The sequence below is a fragment of the Drosophila montana genome, unplaced genomic scaffold (genome assembly GCF_035044405.1).
Source record: "Drosophila montana isolate Dmon_TW-CO22-7 unplaced genomic scaffold, ASM3504440v1 contig_3640_1, whole genome shotgun sequence".
NCBI classification, from domain to species: domain Eukaryota; kingdom Metazoa; phylum Arthropoda; class Insecta; order Diptera; family Drosophilidae; genus Drosophila; species Drosophila montana.
In genome coordinates this window covers 1-7,946 of record NW_026998525.1, presented here as the reverse complement: position 1 = coordinate 7,946, position 7,946 = coordinate 1, and the positions used below count along the sequence as shown (strand labels likewise).

Here is a 7,946-nt window from a genome sequence, read left to right as displayed (position 1 = left end):
ACATACGGAAGCCCTATAATTATGGGATAATGTTCGATCAGCCAACACACAATTGGGCGGACGGGTGGGTGGGTAGGCGTATATTAGCGATGGGATCAAAGGGTAAGTCTCGATTTCAGCGGCCCAACAAAAGGAACAATCAGCGCCGCAAGCAGCATTTCAGCTACATATGTATGCAAACAGAGATGATTTTATGCCTCATCCTGGAGAGTAAACCATGTCGAGAGTCCTGGCTACTGCTGCTGCTGCTGGGCACCCTTTTGTAATCGCTTCGCTTACGCCTCAGTTCACATGTGACAAAATAATAACAATGCTTGGGCCAGGCTAGAGGCTAGAGGGTTGGCAGCGGGGGCAATGAGGCACGCAACCGCGCCACACTGCCACATTCTGCGTGGCACAACTGTGACTGAAGACAATGCGGGCTAATGGACGACCAAATGCAACAAATTGAGCAGCGCCGCGAAGGCCAGAGGAGAGAGGGTTTGCTCTGCGAAACTGGGTTAAACGGAAGGGGTAATTATTTTAATTACAGCGAATGCAAAATGAGAGCTGGCACCTAATACGCAACCCGCTGACATATTCAGCTGTCAGAGGCGGCGATTAGAAGGAAGCTCCGCACCTTTCAGAGCGGTGCCAGTTACATGTTAAAGTAATTAACTAAATTACCAAGTCCGAGTTCCAAAAGATAAACGAGCTGCAAGCCGCACACAGCAAACACACACACACACACACACACTTCTCTAAGTGTTATAGTCGTTCATTTTGTCAGCTGGCATGCAGAGAAATTCCCTGAAGAAATCAAGCTAAAAACTATATAGTGCAGCACCACGTGTGTGTGCGTGTGTGTGTTTGTGTGTGTATTTACCTGTGTATGTGTTTGCATTATTTGCATATTATGTCATCAGTCGTCCATCAGTTGTGTTGCCTTCGGGGACTGGGTCGTCAGCTGGCCACGAGCTCAGTTTCTACTCTGTTGTTTCATTGTAAAGTTCACAGATTATTTAGTTCAACTCCCCCCCACCCCCTCCCACTCTCCCACAGGCTTACCCTAACTAGTTATTAACGTCATTTTGCTGACCATCATTTGAATTCACGCCCAATTGGCTTGTCCTTTGGCTGGTTGTATGCTTCAAAGTCGTAAACTTTATAATAAGCTGTTGCGGTTAAGTAACGAGGTTAGTAATGTTTACCCTACTCGGAAATACCTTTGGGACCTATACCATTTCCCTATTACCGTACGGCATATCATCTGGAATTTATTCAAGCTACGCGTATGTGTCATAATAGGTCAATTAAATACCTTGTTGAAGCTAGGCAATAGAAAACTATGTTCAGCAGCTATTTATTAATTTAAGGGAAAAATGTTAGAGAAAATAAATAGCTGTTAAAGGAAAACAAATGTCCTTTGGCCTCTTCTTGAAATAATTGTATAGATACATAAAAATATACGTAAAATGATGTTTACATACCCTAAAGAAAATGCGGTCTCTTCTCCTTTGCAAAAAGTTGAAGGAGGTTAAGCTAATTGAAATATTGAAAATATAAAATATAAATAGTTAGCAAACTCGTAGAAAGCTAAAATAAATTCAATTCATTAATGATGAATTGGAAAGAGACAGACATATAAAAATATGGAATACAAGAAAAGGAGAACACAGATCAATTTCTTATGAATACGTCATTTATTTATTTAATTTTTATTTATTTAATTTTTATTTATTTAATTTTTATTTATTTAATTTTATTTATTTAATTTATTTAATTAGTGTATCCATATTTAAAATAATTTAAAAGGGAATACTTTAGCTAGGCTTAAAGGGAATACTTTAGATAGGCTTGAAAGAGAATACTTTAGGTAGGTTTAAAAGGAAATAGTTTAGCTAGGTTTGACTCTTCCTACGTCTATTCATTATATATCAATTACCTTCCCGAACTCTGCAGCTACAGACTGAGCTGAAAGTTTCGCCAGAAACAATCTTTCATTGTACACATTGATAGATCGAGTGATTTTCATATATTGTATCATTGAATCGGCTCGATGAGACGAAACACAATCGAAGGCGTTGCGTGGGTGTATCTCGTCACTTTTCAGTTTGATTTGTTTCAATTGAAACGAAACGTTTTGAAATGAGCCCCCCTCCACCCCCGACATGCCCACAATAACCTCATGCAGCCCCCTCGCCCAAAATGTGAGCCGAGCCGCGCCGAGCGTGTGGTGCGCTTTATGGTGGTTGCGTGACTGGTGGCCATCTGGCGCTCGGAGCGATCCTCGAGCAGCCGGAATGACGCTGCAATCTCCAGAGTGTAAATTGTGAAAATGGAAAGTTGGGAGAGCCCAGCCTAGCCCCTGGCGATCGAGAGCCGATGATGTTGACCAATTAATTGTCATTAAGCGTATTTGAAGATTTTTAATTAAAACAAAATCTTCGGCTTAATTTAAATTGATCGCCAGCCAGCCAGTCAGCCAGCTAGCCAGCCCCCGAATGTGTTCTCAATAACATTGCGCGCTTATGAAACCTTAGGACAGTCCCCAGCAAACGAGGCTGCTTGGGTGTGGGTGCCATTGAACGTCAATACGGATGATGAGGTCGGCATTGAAACCAAAGCCAAAGCCGCATCCGAAATTCCATAAAACGAGGTGTAGTTAAGAGTTGTGGGCTTTCTTGATGGATGAGCGATATGAGGGTTTCGAGTCCCAGGCTAGTGTATAGATAAGGTATTGTCTTAGCCGAAGGCTAAACCCGTGCAATTTGAAACAGACTAAGCTCCTGTGGTTGGGAATTTAAAAACCTTCTTCTAACCTTTTGTTAAACCTATATAAACATGCACATACGTATACCCACAAGTAAGCACGTACATTGATAATTGCGCTATTTCACAAACATATTATATATATGGATATGAGAAAATAAGAAAGAACTGCGGACTTCATAAAATTTTATGTATATCTATATGTATTTAAAATAAAAAATACGCGTTTTTCTGATTACTTTAGTTATTTATTCGACAAATAGTTAGGTGTTAAACCAGATTTTCCAATAAATGTGGTTTTTGAAACTTGGAGAGAACAAAAATAAATTTAGTATCTTATTTTTTATATTTTAATTTTTTTGGGCTATTTCATGCATGAATTTTAGCCCAAAATTTACGCTTAAATTTAAGCTTTTCATGTCAACTCATTGCAGAATGTAGGTAGTTTAAATCGGGGCAAACACTCTATATTTATCGGTTCTAGGGTATCCTATTATATTATTTCCAACACATTTAGTAGAGTCCATATTTTAAAGAAGTTTTACAAATGTATCGCACATCTTAGGTTGATTTTATCCTCCTATTTCATATGCATTTTATCGACATATAATATTTTATATTATAAACCAAATAAGAAATAACTATCAGCATGGCAAAATTCTTTTTACAGCCCACTTCTACACGGAGCTCAGCTGATCAATTTATTTTAGATATTTAGCGTATTTTGGTCATAACTCTTATTGAGTGGGATTTCAATTGTTTTGCTTCGTCTGCTCGAATTGAAATCAGCAGCCGCAGTTTTGACACAAGAGGCGGGCCCAAAGACAGCAGCAGCAGCAGCAGCATCAGTAAGAGCAGCATTTTAAGTGACTCGTAAACGCAGTCAACCAGTTGAGCAGAGCCCATTTATTTATTCATTTGTTCAATTCATTTCTTTTTCGGCAATTTTGTGGGTAATTTTAATGTGCGCCTTTTTGATTGGCGGCACATTTCATGTTTCGCTTCATTCATTGGGCTGGTTTCTTATAATAATTTTTATTTTTTCTTTCTTTTTTTTTTCTTTCATGCAGCTAATTTAGTGCGCAATTAGGAAGGCCTTTTGAGGGCTCCGTGCCGCGCACTGAACTTTTGCCCCCCAAAAAATAAAAAACAAAACAAAACGAAATGAAACGAAAGTAAACGCTTCACGTTCAGATATGATGATAAAACCGGGGCTAGCTTACGATAACTGTTAAGCTATGCAGATAACAGTCGAGCATTCACCAACCGAAAACCTAACCGAATTGCCTCCAATCGAAACAGTTCAGAGTCCATAACTAAAATTGTCACCTGACGAGCTAATTCCGACATTTGCGCTCTGCCTTCAATTGATTTTGGGGCCCGTTTTATCGGGCCTGTTTTGGTTCTTCGCCTTTTATCTGCGATTGTTGGTAGTTGTTAAGTGGCATGTGAGCATAAAACCATAAATGAAATCTTTTAACAAATCGTTTGGTAGGCAACCCATTCACCTACTCGCACAATGAGCGATATCATTGGGCAGGAAATGGTAATATACTATTCGAGATAAAAACTGAAACACATATCTCTAGTTTATTGCACCCAAATGCCTTTTGGCCCTACAAATGGAAACTTTTAAGCATATTTTATTTCTGGTTTGGTTTGAATTTTTAGGATATTCCAATTGTCATATATTACAGATGTGTCTGTTTTGTACAGAAGTTACACTTCATTTTAAATTAAGCTATGTTCTGGCTTCTTTTCAGTTGTCAAAACAGAAATAATGACTATAAATTGCCAATACTTTTTTCATAAGATGAACATTAGTCCGTCAACATTGTATCTTCTTGTCAAAAATGTATCCTCATGATAAAGCTGCCTAGTTTAAAAGAAAGACCTGTATTTGTTGCCTGATGATTATAAATTCCAAAACCTTTAAAATTCGAAAAGGTACTTAAAGTCCTAGATTCGTGTTGAGAAGACCGGGAGGTAAATGAATGAGCTACACATATCTTGGTATAATAAATTTTATTATTTTTTATAATATTATAGCATGATATATAGGTAATCCTACAGTTTTCTTTCTAAAATAGCACTGACTTCTATGGTCTTTGGCTGATTAATATTAATAACCACACAGTACCCGTGAATTCAATTCCGCATATTCGTTGTTCTGACTGGGTCACTTTTACAGTTCAGATTAAATATACTTTTAGCAGCAGTATCTTAAAGCTTGATTATTATTTGACCAGTATCTATGGAAGTATCGTTTAACAGAACAGCGTAAAGAACACTTAATTAAAGTACTATTTTTATGCCGTGAACTATTTTTTTGGACGTGGGCATGTGTTGACTGACGACATGCATTATGCATGTGCAACAGAGTTACGATTTTTCCAGTAATTATTCATGCCAATAACAACAACAACAAAAACAGTGCTAACTCAATTCGAAAACCAACACGAGAAGCAAACAAACCAACAGACAGACAGACAGATAAACAAACAGACAAACAGACAGACAGGCGGAAGGACCTTAGGAAGGACTTTGCAAGCCGTAGGCAGGCCCAGTTCCATGTCCATGAATGTGAATCCCGTTCGCATGAAGAGTGACGCTCGAGTGGGCAGCACTTAAGGACAAGCGGCCGGCACACAGCGAGCTGGTGTAGGAAGTTTGGACATGTGGCTGTGAGTGTGTACGGAGCCATTACTTAATTATCATAACAGGCTGGCCAGGTCGCTTTTTGGCCAAAATAGACAGCCGGAAAGGGTTAAGCGAGAGCGAGAGAGTGGCCGTAAAAATTGCGCCACACCCAGCGTAGATAATGCTGGGAATGGGTGAACACACGCCGCTAATAAAATAATAAATATCCTGACTGCCTGGCCTGGCTGGGCCGGAGCAACAACCGGATACGGGAGACGCGCAATCGGGGACCACCCGTCGACACGCGTTGGGCCAACCACGAAAATTGAGTCGAAATGAAAACAATTTCATCAGCGTAATATTCATGGGTAGATTGAGGCGCACATAAAGCTGGAAAGAGTTTTCGCCATAAATTGCCATATTTTATGTTTTCTGTTTCGCTCCAAACACATGACTCGCGCCTTTTTTGTCAATTGAAACGCAATTTTCATAAAACACACGTGCGCACCGCGCGCTCTACATCTACACGTATCCGTCAGATACGCGCAAAAAGAAAAATTTGTTTTCGCCCCCCAACCCAACCCAACAGTTTGTTGCAGCTTTTGCGCTCACGTATGGTTTTGTCACCGCGCTGCGACCATATCCAAAGCTATTGGCTCCGACTCGGACTCCGGTTGGCTTTTGGCTGCGGCTGCTGTTTTAGCCATTGCCCCCAGCGGAGCACTTGCAAATGCGACCAAAGCACGTTTTGCCAAACTCTAATGACAGGCAAATAAATTTCATAGAAAATATATTTCGAAAAATTGATCTGACGTGTCACGCGAGTAGCAGGCGGTAGCCGGCAGCGGCAGCAGGAACTCTGTCGAGTATCGATGGCCATGTCCGTGTCTCTGGTCACCGCATTGGCCACCGCAGCCAAACACGAACACAGAGACAAACTTGTTATAGATACAGATACAAGATACTCCATAAGTAGATATTTGTCTGTGTACTCGTTGCTGTTTGCAATTGATATCAGGGGCATCGTATTTCTAAAAGGATTGCTATTCATTTAGCATTTCGTTATAGTTGCTTACCAAGCATACCAAAATTGAGCATACGAATTTGAAAGAAGTTAAAGATTATTTGGGCAAAAGTTTTTTAATTTTGATTTTAAAAGTTATTTAGTATGGTATTTGGTATTTACAAAGCATAAGTATTTACAAATCTTTAAAACATATATTATCTATTATATATATATTTTTATATATAATACATATATTTTTATGACATATTTTGTTGAATTTATATTTTGATAAATAATTATTATTAGGCTGGATATTCAATTCCGTTTTTATACTCTGAACGCATTACAAATGGGTAAAAAGGGTATTATGTATTTGTGCAAATGTATGCAACAGGCAGAAGGAAGCATCTCCGACCCCATAAATTATATATATTCTTGATCAGCATCAACCGCCGAGTCGATCTAGCCATGCCCGTCTGTCTGTCCGTCTGTCCGTCCGTCCGTCTGTCCGTCCGGCCGTCTGTCCGTATGTATGAACGCAAGGATCTCAGAACCTATAAGAGCTAGAGACTTGAAAGACTTGACTGTAGCTGTAGGTCCTCCTAGTGCCCGCGCAGATCGAGTTTATTTCCGATATTCGATAACTTGCCCCGTTGAATGAATCTCGCATCGGGCACCGATAGCCATATGATTTATATGTCATTCAGTTTGTGGCATTCAAAGTTTCATTTACGAATGTCGCAAGAAATAGGACTAGCGAGCCTTTGGGGATATTTTTTGCGAGCCTTGTTTTGATATTTCTAGCGAGTCTGATAAAATATTTTCTGTGATAAGTTTTTGATTCAAAATATCATTAAAAAAAATATTTTATTTTAACCAGTAGCAATATTAAAAAAGTCTCTTAATGGATACGCATGAAATATGGTTTTCGAAACTCTTTTTTGTTTTATGCCCATTTTGTTCCCATAAAAATGTTTGTCGTTGTTGTTTTTTTATAATATTCATTTTTAATTCAAATTTTTTTTTAAAAATAAATAACGTTTTATTTAACTTCAAATTAAAGCGCATTTCTTCGGCAATCTAATAATTATAAAAAAACTTAATACATAAATAAACAAGTTTTATTTAAAACTATTATTGAAAGAAACAAATTATATTTTCAATTTTTGGCATCAGTCTTTTCTAAGCTCGCCAATCTTTCCTACGCGTATTGAAAATATTTTTAAGTCAATAATAATAAAGAGCAAACTCCAGTTTAAATGCATCTGTAATAATCAATAGGAAAATAATATTAATTTGCACATATACAGTTTATAAAAGTCATGCTTACTTCGTATTGCTAATGTGGTTCGAAGCCCCTCACATTTTTTCCCACGCCAGGAGCATTGTTTTGAAACATCATCTGTTATTATTTGGCGCCAGCAGTTTCTAATGAATTTTTCGAACGTCTTTTCAGCACTTGCGACTTATTCAATGAGCCTTAGCAAACTGTGAGATTAATAGGTGCATAGTAAAATTATTTAATTTAAAGTTTCCTTACCGAAATAAT

General features: G+C 38.4%; 1 long non-coding RNA gene across 1 annotated transcript; it reads right to left on the bottom strand.

Moving 5' to 3' along the window:
• Positions 1–733: 733 nt before the first annotated feature.
• On the bottom strand, positions 734–1,318 carry LOC135435660 (uncharacterized). The gene is made up of 3 exons (XR_010437407.1): positions 1,221–1,318; positions 1,040–1,154; positions 734–968 (listed from the first exon to the last, which is right to left on the bottom strand). It is a non-coding gene; the product is annotated as an uncharacterized LOC135435660 (long non-coding RNA).
• Positions 1,319–7,946: the final 6,628 nt, after the last annotated feature.